This window comes from Adiantum capillus-veneris, chromosome 28 (genome assembly GCF_014529385.1).
Source record: "Adiantum capillus-veneris isolate H3 chromosome 28, ASM1452938v2, whole genome shotgun sequence".
Classification (NCBI taxonomy): domain Eukaryota; kingdom Viridiplantae; phylum Streptophyta; class Polypodiopsida; order Polypodiales; family Pteridaceae; genus Adiantum; species Adiantum capillus-veneris.
The window spans coordinates 94,076,284-94,089,407 of record NC_140958.1 but is presented as its reverse complement, the minus strand read 5'-3'; positions in this window follow the sequence as shown (position 1 = coordinate 94,089,407).

Below are 13,124 nucleotides of genomic sequence, written 5' to 3'. Positions count from 1 at the left end.
AGAGAGGGAGAGGAAACTTACCTTTGAACGATTTGGGGGAGTCTCTGAGAGCGCCAAACTCAGAAATGAGTTTGGCGCTCTCGGGTTTATTTTTTTGACCTGCAATGCGTCGCTATATAGCGACGCCGTAGAAATTTGCGTCGCTATTTGGCGACGCACATAGCGACGTCGCTAATTTTTCGGGATTCAGCGTCGGGCAGTGAGCATCACAAACTTATGTACAACGTAGTAGTGTATGTGTGAATATATATATATATATATAAAAGTATGTATATATGTATGTACATACATGTATATATATATATATAAATCTATGTGTGAATTATTCATATATATAGATATATAGCGAGAGAGAGAGAGAGAGAGAGAGAGAGAGAGAGAGAGAGAGAGAGAGAGAGAGAGAGAGAGAGAGTTATGGAGAGAAAGTAGAGAAAGAAGAAGAAGAGAGAGATAATTAAAGAGAGTAAAAGAAAGGGCGAGAGAAAGAGAATAAGAAATAGAGAGAGAAAGAAGACAGTAGAGAGAGAGAGAGAAGAAGAAAGAGAGAGAAAGTTAGATAGAGAAGAAGAAGAGAGACAAAGAGTTAGAGAGAGAGAGACAAAGAGTTGGAGAGAGAAAGGAGACAGAGAGTTAGAGAGAAAAGAAAAAGAGAGAGAGAGAGAGAGAGAGAGAGAGAGAGAGAGAGAGAAGAGAGAGTTGGAGATAGAAGAAGAGAAGAGAGAGAGTTTGAGAGACACAGATACCTAGAGAGAAAATAGAGAGAGAGAGAGAGGAGAAAGAGTTAGAGAGAGATTAAGAAGAGAGAAAGTAGAGAGAGTTAGAGAGATAAAAAGAAAGAGAGAAAGAGAATAAGAATTAGAGACAAAGAGCTGGAGAGAGAAAGGAGACAGAGAGTTAGAGAGAAAGTAGAGAGAGAGACAAAGAGTTGGAGAGAGAAAGGAGACAGAGAGTTAGAGAGAAAGTAGAGAGAGAGAACAAGAAGAAAGTTAGAGAGAGAGGGAGAAAAGAGAGAGTTAGAAACAAAAGAAGAGAGAGAGAGAGTTAGAGAGACCTAGAGAGAGAGAGAGAGAGAGAGAGAGAGAGAGAGAGAGAGAGAGCAAAGAAAAGAGTTAAAAAGATGGGAGGAGAGAAGAAGAAGAGAGAGAGAGTTAGAGAGAGACGAGGAAGAGAGAGAGTTAGAGAGAGAGAGAGTGTGTGGGAGGCAGGGAGGGAAGAGGGAGATAAAGAGAAAAAATTGAGAGTGTGAAAGTTAAAGAGGATAATTAGAGAGAGAAACACAAGAAGTAGCGAGAAAAAAGAGGTAGGGAGAGAAAGAAAGGAATGCGAAAAGAAGATTAGGTGATATATAGAGAAAGAGCGGGGAGAGAGAGAGAGAGAGAGAGAGAGAGAGAGAGAGAGAGAGAGCCATAAAACAATATTGTAATATCAGATACAAATACGTTGTAATCTTATGTAATATTCATGATTTATGTAGAGTCTTTTGCACATTGAATAAATGTTTGCGTTATATACTTTATCTTCGCGCGCGCGCGCGAGAGAGAGAGAGAGAGAGAGAGAGAGAGAGAGAGAGAGCCAACCCGACCCACCATTGCCTTTGCACAGTGCTCATAGACTCCCTCTCTCTCTATGCCTTTGCCATTAGAAATTGCTTACTTTCTCTCTCTCTCTCTCTCTCTCTCTCTCTCTCTCTCTATAGCAAAGCTCCTTTGCTCCTCTTGAGAAGGGATTCCTCCCCTTAGCCTACCAAGTCCACTCTTGCAACGTGCACAGAAATGAGACGGACATGAAAAATGCATCTCGCGAGGCTGTCTTGCTGCTCGTCTTGCACCTACGATGTCTCAGCTTGCAGAGGAACGAGAGAGAGAGAGAGAGAGAGAGAGAGAGAGAGAGAGAGAGAGAGAGAGAGCGTTTCACAGATGCCTTGTAAGGGTTTGAAAGAATGAGCTAGACAGCCTCGCAAGCAGCACGCGCCCCTTCGAGATGCCATGCCCTTCATTCCTATTCGCTGTTGTGCACACAAACCCACGCAGCTCTGCAATCCAAAGACCATCTATCTCTCATTTCACGTTTTGCCTGCCATACACCATCGCGACACAGGCCTTAGCGCGCAGACAGACAGGAGGACAGAGATCACGGCGATCTGCAGACCAACGAGAGGCTGAGAGAGAGAGTCCCTTCTGCGCCATCACAACAATGAGAGGGAGACAGACGCAGACATGCGTAAAAAGAATACATTTTTTTCTTTTATGCTTATACTCTCTCTTCATCTCTCTCCACCACGTGCCCTCAGCGCTGCCCAAATATTTTCTCCCACTCCCTTTTGATATTAAATCAACAAAGCATCTCCCTAGATGCCACTTAATGAACCCAAAAAAAGACGTTTTGGTCTCCTATTACTTGGAAACAAGTAAGTTACTTAAATATGTAAAGAGCTTAGGGCTGGAACATTGCAGCATACAAAGTTAAAAGCTCTCACGGAACAACAAGAGTAAAGGAGGGGTTGTATTTGGCTCAAATAGATTTGATCCATAGCTTAAATCTCAAATGATATGGGTATTTTGACGTGGGACTTTTGTACACAATGGATTATGGTAAATGTTTCCTCGAAAGAGAGTAGAGGTTGTGGATAGATAGCTGTCCAAGATCTGTTTTCAATGTCAAAAACACAAACCATATGAAAAATGTTGGAGGAATTGATAATGTAGATGAGGTGCCCAATGCTGGTGCATCGAATGTAAGTTTTCGTGCCAAGATCACTCAAATTGGGCACAAACTCCATGAGCATAGGTCTGGGCATGGTAGCTAAGACAGTTGAGGGGAAGTACTCTTGAACCTCCTCAGGTGTTAAGGAACAAAGGATTCTGACGGATGCCCTAAAAGGCAGCGGGAGCCATGCTAAAACGACCGGCAATAATAACATGAGTGCATGGCTCCAATGATGCGTGACTATAAGTCGCGACGCGAAATGAAATGAGAACGCGTAGAAATGCAATGACATAATGACTACTATGAGAAGATCTAGCAAGAATGCGCCGCTAGAGATATACATAAAGATTATGCTGAGGAAGGCTGCGATGATGGTGAAAGGGAAGGAGATTGTGAAGTATAGAATGTCCAAATCGGCACGAGAGTTCCAGCGAGTGTGCCGACAATACATCCAAAGCAGCACCAAGGAGCACATTGCAAACGCGATAGCCACGGGGATCCTAATAGCAAGCTTGTAGATGATGTGGCGGAAGGCATAAACTAGAAACATTTGGTCACCACAATCAACCGCATCACAACAGAGGAATTCGGCGTGAAAGCCATTGTCATGGTAGAAGCTCATTTGCCACGTATTGTCCAAGCTCAAGCTGGCAGTGATGAAGTCAAAACTCCTATATTGGCTCACGCGAAGCCTTGGTGGCGGTGGTCTGCAGCCCTCAAGCGGCACCCACATCTCCTCCGTTGGGAGAAAGCCAAAGCACTGTCGTGTGTTCGTAACTGCGCACACCAGTTGGCAGTTCCACGTGTTTTGCGATCTCCATCGCGCAATACCCTCACGAATCCGGACGGGGTCCCAAGTCCTCAAAATTGCTCTCCAACGACGGCAGGCTCCTTTTGCTCCCCTAGCTTCTCTTGGGTTCCCGATCATCCGTGTTAGGATCATCTCCAATAGATGTGCAGGCAGCTTGTCATTTATATTATAATCACTCCGATATAACGATGTAGGGCGCGGGATGATAGCTGAATGATTGTTGTTGCGAGTGCCTCTAATATAGTTTGCTGTCAGCGCTGCAGCTCCAATTAGCCCCTTTTCCAGGAGCCCTTGTCGGAGGTCCTCCATTCTATGGCTAATAATTTAAGGAGCCTGCAGCAAATTAATTAGCTTGGGACATGAATCCAAAGCAAAAAGCTCACGAGCTGCTTTTTTCAAAGCACACGCAAGGACGTTTGAAAATCAAAGCAAATGATTTATAGAAGCAATTATTTTTAATCAGTCGTGCTTGACTACCCATGGAGATTGTAAAATAGGTAAGGCCGTCCGGATGGTAATTTTGCTTGGATCGCTCAAGTGCCAATGTCAAATGGGGACGACTTTGGAAGTTGACGTTTAAAACTACCCGCATGTTTTGGTGATGCGTCTCTTCTGATGATTGTTTCCAACTTTCCTGCACATGTTCATTTCATTACGCCCCCCCCCCCCCCCCCAAACCCCCCAAAACCACAAATTGCTCATTGCACAATCTATACTTATCTATAATGTGGCTTGCTTCGGCTGACAGTAAATTTCGAGCGCTCAGCTCGAAGTCCTCGTGCCATGGTGGAATCTTCTCCACGTTGGACCAGCTAGGAGGATACACAAAGGAGGTGATACAAAAGTGCAACAAAGCGGCATTGGCATTCTCGGGAGAGACTATCGGGTATTTCAAGTGCTCCATTGCGCACTGGTCACCATGGCTCTCCAAGTTAGGAGGAGGAACCGTGAACTTCTTATAGAGAGAAGTTGTTAGAAAGGCAGATAACCAAGGGGTTCGTACGTTGGAACTTGGCACATCTATTTTTCTATAAGAACCATATTTTGTGCCCTAACCATCTTTTAATGGAGTAAATATTCTAATTAAAATTACACTTCGACCAATTTTTGCTAATTCAAACGGTATTTTCCCTCTTATCGTACAACTTATGAAGAGTTTCAAGAACTAGTTAAATGCCAGATGCAACAAGGGCTATGTGAACTATATTTAGACAAATTTTGCTAATCCAAAAGGAATTTTTGGTGATCCGCTTCAAATTTTGACTGAAAACTGGGAGAATTAGGTCGCAATCGCCTCCTGGCGACTTGCAAGCTTTTCGGGGGTCGTACGAGGCAGGCCGCAGGATCAGTATTTTGACCGCTGCACAGTGCAGCTTTAGAGAGAAATCGTGTGCGCTCCAGTCACGATGGCAAGTGTGCTGGGGTGGCAACGAGCCCCCTCTTGCCATGCTGAAGTGAGCGCTCGAAATCTATCCTCAGTCGCTTGCTTCGAGGAGACGTGTTGAAAAATGTGGGCTGAGGGAGACGTGTTGAAAAATGTGAACTCCAGCCAAGGTTGCATGCCCAGTGAGAGAAAAAACAACTGCTCAGTGATCACCGGCTACAATCTACTCTTTGCTCATCACATGCCGCCGGCCGGCAGACTCTCCATTGTCCACTCAAAAAAGCCTGTGGACGACAGAAGAAGAAGAGAGAGAGCCAGCCTTATTAATGACCAGGTGCAACTTGCAGGCGTGTGTGTCTCTATGTGTGTGTGTGTGTGTGTGTGTGAGAGAGAGAGAGAGAGAGAGAGAGAGAGATTCCTCCTTTTGGTCAACCTTGATCTAACAATGCTACCAAGCTTGATTATAGAGACTATATAAGTTAAATGGAGTGGGTTCTAGAATGGTTTCAATGATAAGAACACAATTAGATCATTAGAAAAAATGTGGACTCTCTTTGGGCCATATAGGATTAAGGTTAATTAGGCTCCAACCAATAGGAAGAGAGCAATGTATATAAGTTTAGAACTTAAGAAAGTAGAGAGAATATAGGGTTGTCCACTCATTTATTGCTTTGTATCCTAGAGGGAGGTGGATGGGTAAAAGAGGGAGGGGGAGAGTGGTGGGTCCACAGATATGTTTTTGCAAAAATCTTAAAATTTCAAAATTTTCAAAAAAAAAATAAATTCAAAATATTCAATCCAAAACTCCCCCCAAACCTACCCTATGATCAAAAAGTCATTTTCTCACTCTAGAACCTTTTTTCCAAGACTCCCTTCCTCCACAGCCCCTTTCCATAACACAAAGCTCTCACACTCTCTCTAAACTCTTACACCTTCCTCCTTCTTCAAGCTCTCCATTGCAACTTTAAGCTCCCACTCTCTCTCTCTAAACTGTCTCCCTCCTCCTTCTTCAAGCTCTCCATTGGAACTTTAAGTTCCCACTCTCTCTCTAAACTCTGTTTCTCTCCTCCTTCCTCAAGCTCTCCATTGCAACTGTAAGCTCCCACTCTCTCTCTAAAATTTGTCTCCCTCCTCCTTCCCCAAGCTCTCCATTGCAATTTCAAGCTCCCACTTAAGCATCCATGGCAAACAATGGTCAAAATAGACACCCCAAACCCATTATTCAAAGTATGGTTCTCCACAACTCGAAGAATGAGGAGCAGCAATGTGAACCTCAAATTTTTCAAGAAGGTGCATGAGTCTACATGCAACCTTCCGCAATTGGTCCCCATCGTGTTCGTGAAAGAACAAACGTTGATCTCCATTGGAAGGGAAGACTACTAGGCTTCAAGCAAGTAAGAGACAAGGGTACGGTGGCAATCGTTCAACATGTTTTCATGTTTGGACACATGCGTCTACGAGGGATCACCAACCCAAGGGATTTTCCTTGTAATTGTATGTCCCTTGCACTTCAATGGTTTTGGTGGTAACAAAAAAATGGACTTTTTACATCTCACGGACTGTTTTGTTTCTATGTAGATGTTTTTCCTTCTAGCCTTGTGGAGGAGCAACCACTCTCGTGCCTTTCAGGCACATTTACGGCCATGCATGCAAGTCTTGGGGATATGCTCTTCTCCAACACAACTTCATCAAACCTTGCACGACAGAGGGTGTTCTTCTACACCCACAAGTACATTGTACCTACAGATGAAGAAGGCTACGGAGAGCTACAACCTTTGGAGGCTACAACCTTGCATAGCATGGAGTGGCCAAAGCCAGATGCATTCACTGTAATGTCTTTGAAAGCCAAGATTGTAGCTGATGTGAGAGCATCATTAAAATTTGGAAAAGCCTCGCATTTCGTTGGGCTTGGATGGTGTTGTCCTGCTCATATCTTCGCTAGCATCTTTGGATCTTTGCCTTTCCATCATACAAATACTATGTATGTTTGCAAAGATCTACAATACGATACATTGGAAGCCATCCTTGGGGAGAAGTGGGGGTATCTTGAAGGACTTCACAACGAAGATCTCTTTCGATGTCAGGTTGGAAGTTTCGGCATTGCTATCCGTTTCATCAAGGTGCGCTCCACTCTTTACGTGCGGTACTTCTATGAAAGGTGGATGTGCAAGCTTGGTGAATGGATTCCATTGCAATCCACCGATGCTACAATTGAGGTATTTGATATTGCAATCAAATTGTCGAGTGGTGCCGTTGAAACCATCCAAGTGAACAAGCATTGGACATTGGCCAATGTGCGGGAGCACTTAGTGATAATGGGTTTAGAGCATGGAGAAGATACAAAATTTTGCATCGGACGACGTAAGGTGAATGATTTTTCTCTCTTAATTATGTTATATTTATGTTTTTTTAATTATTTCCTGCTCTAAGTTGGGTATGCTAATTTATTTATTTTTTGCTAGATTGGTAGCCGCATGGAGAGCACGATTCAAATTGAAAAGGCGTGGACGACGGAAGAGAATTTGATTTTATCATTAGAGTAGTTATGTTTTGTACTTAAATTTTTTATAATATCACAATTGTAAGTTCAAGCAGATGGTTGTATCAAATTTTGGCAATGCACATTATCTTAAAGTTGTAGTGATGTGTTTTTTGAGTTAAATGATTGTAATTGAGTTTGTAAGTTTTTTATAACTTCTTGTTATTTGTGTTACTTAATGAAAATTGTTTAATATTTTAATTATTGTTTTTTTTTTTGGGGGGGGGGGGGGAGGGGCGTGCTATATAAAGCCTCCTAAAACCTAACATTTTCACACTCTTTGCATGTTCACACTCTCATTTGAGCTCCAACACTCTTTGCATTCCTACTTTAAGAGCTAGCATTATGGCATCCTCCTCCACCCCTCCCGAAGCCACGGCGTTACAACGTTTTCAAGCGTTTTTACAAACAACCGAGTGGCAAGATCGTGACGGTCTTCACAATTTCTTCACCCAATTCCCTGATGTGAATGCAACTATTCACCTAAACAGCCAATCTTTTCAGCCTATCTTAGAATTTTTTGAATTTTACATCGACAAGTATGTTGTACCAATTGTCGGACAAGGGGAATTGTGGATTCCATGCGATTTGCTTCGCTACATACACAAAGGCGATCGGCCTTTCACCCAGCGACTTCAACGATTTTGTGTAATTGCGGATGAGGCAGGTCAGTACATTGAAGATTCACGTTTGAAAAAGAAGAAGGTCGGCACCTAGTTTCTAAGTCGCTTGGCGACTTTTGTGTTTCTTCTTGCAGAGGAGCCTGAAAGATCTGAGGTGAGTTTGCCTCATTTGCGCCTTGGGGGTGTCGTCAAGGACACAAAGGAGCCCATTACAACGCCTTGGGATGCAAGCAAAGAGGGCAATATTCTTGCCCTAACCTACCCAGGAGGTGTCATGGATGCCGCCAAATCCATGGGTGATGAGGGTGCAGAAGCATCCGTTAAGCCCGCTGCAGATGCGCTGGAGGAGACATTAACTCCGGAGGTTTTTTTTGAACACCTCTCCCCAATTGTGATAGATGGGGAGGAAAATTTGTTTTTACATGATCTTGAAAAGACTTTTGACATCCGCATGGATGAGTGTCTGTCCATCCTCTGTGCCACTGTAGAGTCCTCTGCCATTGACCCCTCTTCCGATCCTTTGGATCGAAGCCTCCTTCCCCTTGGAGAGAGTGTGGTAGATACAGTGGAGTTGGCAATGGTGGTGGTGACAGATGCACCGCACTCATCTGTGTCGGAGGATGAGTTTGTAGCTACACGCGCATTGCTTGAAGCCCAACGCACTCCTATGCCTGTTCATATAGATGAACTTGAGAGTGTCGCTATGGCTCCCAATTCATCTATTTCTCTTGACAGCAAAGGCATAAATGATGAAGACGACAAAAAACAAGAGGTATTAATTGATTTTTGTTTTGTGATTACGTTAATTTTCATTGTTGCATTCTGAAATCTTATTTACCTATTGATTTCTTTGTAGAATGTTGTGGAGCTGGATGAGCATGCAGGTCGGGGAGGAGATGGTAGGCTCCAAGCTTTTGGATGGCAGTCGTCTCTTGCGCATTACCTTGGCAAGCTCCCCTAGGACGGCTTTGCGATAATCCACAAGGAGTACACTCCTTGTGGTCAATTTTGGGTGTCAATGATGAAAGCAATGAGCCGCATCCTATGCCTGTCAACCATACCTCAAGCCTCCCAAGTTATATATCTTGTAAATAAATCTCTGGCCAGTGCTGCATTTGCGACACACATTCGTGGTCGTGTGCTTTGTAACGTGGCCTTAAGCCAAGTTGTAGGTCTAAGCAATGTGGAACAAATTGCTTGGGATGTGCTGTACAAACAGCTTCCTTGCGCCCAAGAGCGCCGAGAAAACATTGCTCGCCATATCTTAGATGGCTCAAGCAGTCAATAGATGCATAAATCTTGTAATTAACTCCTTCAAATATGTAATGAGATATATCACATCTTTGTACTTTGTTATTTAAAAATTCGAATGGAAATTGATTTTAACTGGTACAATTCAACTTCTATATTGAGTTTATTGTACGATAGATAGTATATGATTGGTTCTATCTTGTGATACACTTGTGTAATTCTCTGAATCAAAATATAGAGTTTTTTTTAGTCCAATCTCCATCAATAAAAACATAATAACATTTTATTCTTATAATTTTGACATAAAAAAGCTTTAATTAGGCTGTCTAGAGGCGTGCCGCAGAGGCGCGCGAGAAGTCAGAAGTAACATTTACTTTTGGCTTCTCGCGCGCCTCTGCGGCAAGCCTCTAGACAGCCTAATTAAAGGTTTTTTAAGCAAAAATTATAAGAATACAATGTTTTTTTGGTTATTCAATCAACCAAACTTGGTTGACAGTTCTTTTATCCACATCTCTCTCTCTCTCTCTGTCTCTTTTCCTCTCTCTAGTTAGCTTTACTTATCACTTAAAACAAATGTACACGACTCGTTATATTTGAAAAAGCCACGACTCGTTATATTTCAAAAAGATATCTTTACATTGGCAAAATTTCCTAAAAGTCAAATTCAATCTCTTTGTCCTCTGATTCGACGCGCAAGAGCTAAATCTTTGGGCATTATTGTCACCTGTTTTGCATGAATAGCACACAAGTTAGTGTCTTCAAAAATAGAAATTAGATGATATTCTGCCGCTTCTTGCAGAGCTTCTACGGCGATACCTTGAACTCGAAACGCCATTCAATAAATTTGCATGATCTCTTTTACCAAACGTGCGAATGGTGCCTTGAGTATGAGAAGGTCTGAAGTTTTTTGATAGTGACGAATCTCTTGCAACGCCTTTGGAATGCGTCGCTTCACAGCAGGAGCCCGTTGTTGAGGGATGGTAGGATCTGGGACATGGGCCTTGCGACGGCGAACCTTGAAAAACTTTTTCTTTTTACGAGAGGGCTTGTGAGGGGGAGCTTGCGCATCTTCAAGGCCACCATGTGCTTCGACTGGTTCTTCAACTCCACCTTGCGCTCCAACTGGCTCGTCTGCTATATCCTCAAAATCCTCTTCATTTAGTAACCCATGATCACCTCTAGGCTGATCTGACGGCAGAGCGCCAAAGCCACGTGGCAATGTCTTCCCGGCTGGAACTCGATGATTGCTTGGGATCTCCTGTCCGCTCCATGGTGGGCTTTGTGCTTCGTTGTCCGTTTCGGTTTCTGTGTCTGATGTCACTACCCGTTTCTTCTTGCGTTCATCACTGGGTAATTCAAGTTAGGTCTGCCTGGCTCCCCACGGGGCCAAGGACAATTATACATCCCATGTCCAGACTCTCCGCAATTCCAGCATTGCAAGACTCTCCTAGGTCGTGGTGGATCTCGCTCTTCTAACTTCTTTGCTTGTCCCTTTGGACCTACAGCTTGTGCAAGGTGAATTGACAGGCTGCTTAAGGATTCATTTAACTTCTCAATCACTTCCGCCGTTACCTCAGGAAGCTCCCTAGATGTTGATGTTTGTGACTTACCTTTGGGTTTCAGACCTTCTTTTGGAACCTCTCCCCTTAGGCACTTGAGTTTTCTATATTTCTGAGCAGCCCTAGTTTCAGCTGCATCAAAGGTAGCAGGTGCACCCGCCTCAACTTTTACCTTAAGGTCAGGAAAGAGTCTGGCTATGAATCTCTCCTTCTTTAGGAACTCTGCACCATTACCAGGGTTAGCAACATTTCTCACCCATACAGCCCAAAGACGTAGAAACTCTTGCTTGTACAAGTAGTAGTCATCTAAGTCTTTTTGCTTATGAGAAACAATGTCTTGCCATAGCTTTTGAGTGTTTTGGGGATCAAAGAAGTATCTCTTGAAATGATTGACAACTTCCATGTAATTTTCTTTAACTTCCTCAGGCAAAGAGTCAAACCAAGTGCTAGCATCTTTCCTAAGGACTACCTCAAACATTTCTACACGTTCTTGATCAGTTACTATCCTCTTGATACGACAAGACATCTTGAAATTTGCCAAAAATAATTCTGCATCCTCTCCAGGCTCTCCAAAGAAAAGAGGATATCCAAACATTTGGCGTTGGTTCTCCATTGAATTGATTTCAAAGTGACGCGTTTTTGTTTTTTCTTTCTTTAAAAGATCTACACAATAATATTCTCTAAATTGCAATCTATTCTACAACAAAATAAAAATATTCACATCAAATAACCTATGATAATCAATGAGAGGTAGGATGACAGGGTTTGGTGACGCGAGAATTTCTCCTACTCTTTGGGCACCAAACATGAACACCATACGTTGTTGAAAATGGATTTTTCTACTAATTGCAATGTTTATTCTAATGTGTGGAGTGAAATGAAAGGGGAAAACCTCTATTCTTGGACCATTATCCATCGTCTATGCATGACGTTATGCTTAAAACAAAACAAAAATATAGACGTCCAAACTAAGGTCGTACCTAATGAGAGGCAAAATAAAAGGATTTACTGATGCGTTTATCTCTGCCAACCTAAGAGGACCTAAAATTCTACGAATTACATGTTGAAATTGCAACTTAGTACTAACAATTATGTGTACCTTTTGCCTTGCAATGGGAATGAAGGGATCATACAAATTCTCGTGATTCATGCAAGCTACTTGATTATGCTAAAGGTTGAGCCTACACAAAACATACACAAGCCGTCCTCAGTGGGGGCACCAAAATTGAGGCAGTCTAGGGCGGGCAACAAGAGAGACGACCTCTAAACACCCCTCAAGGCTCCCGTGCTGCTCAATTGGGGCTGGGGCAACCACAAGCACAACACAACAACAAACCCACAGCCAAACCCAAACAAGATAGGGGCACCACCTAGTTATGGTATGCGAACTAGGACGCAAGAGAGATTTTGGCACAACCAAGAAGATGCACCACACAACACACACAAGCAACCTCACACCAAGACACACATGAAATGGACCAGAGAGAGCTAGAGCAAAGGGAAGAGAGAGAGGAAAGGATCTTGCGTAATACCTTATTTGTGACTTGCAAATGGAGATGGTTCGTTATGATGCTATCATAGAACTTGTACAAAACTCACTCAATGCTTAGTGATTGCTAAACATTGCCAAAACACACACACACTGTCTTAGGGTGTGGGAGACCTCTCACCACAATACCCTCTTACAATGGACAAAAAAATGGCAATGAAAAACACACTAAAACACTTTCTAAAATCAAGATCAACCGATAAAAACTCAAAATACACGTCACCTTGAATTCACCAAACCGTATTGCACAAATGGAAGGACGAAGATTTGAACGTCGAATCACGCCTTTGATGCACCAAACCTCAATTTATTGATGATGAAGGAGCATATACAATAGTGGTTTTGAGATTTGTGGAACTCACGCTCTCTCACTTACAATGTGTAGCTTGAAGGCTTCTCTCACACCAAGAGTGAAGCTCACAAGTGGTTGCTACACCTAAGTCTCTCCTCACGCATAGAGTGTTGGGGTGCTATGTGAGGTATTGGAGGTTGTTTTACAAGAAGGAGAGGGGTCTATTTATAGGTTGGAGACCCCTCATAAAGATTATTGGAAATCCTAATTTACAAGCTAACAAATCAGGATTATGATTTTTTTGAATATCAAAACATTGCGGGCCTTCTTTGTCTGCTTGAGTCATGGGTGTGGGCTCAAAAGAGAGCATTATTGATGGTATAACCACCTGAACAACCGGCCTTGTATAA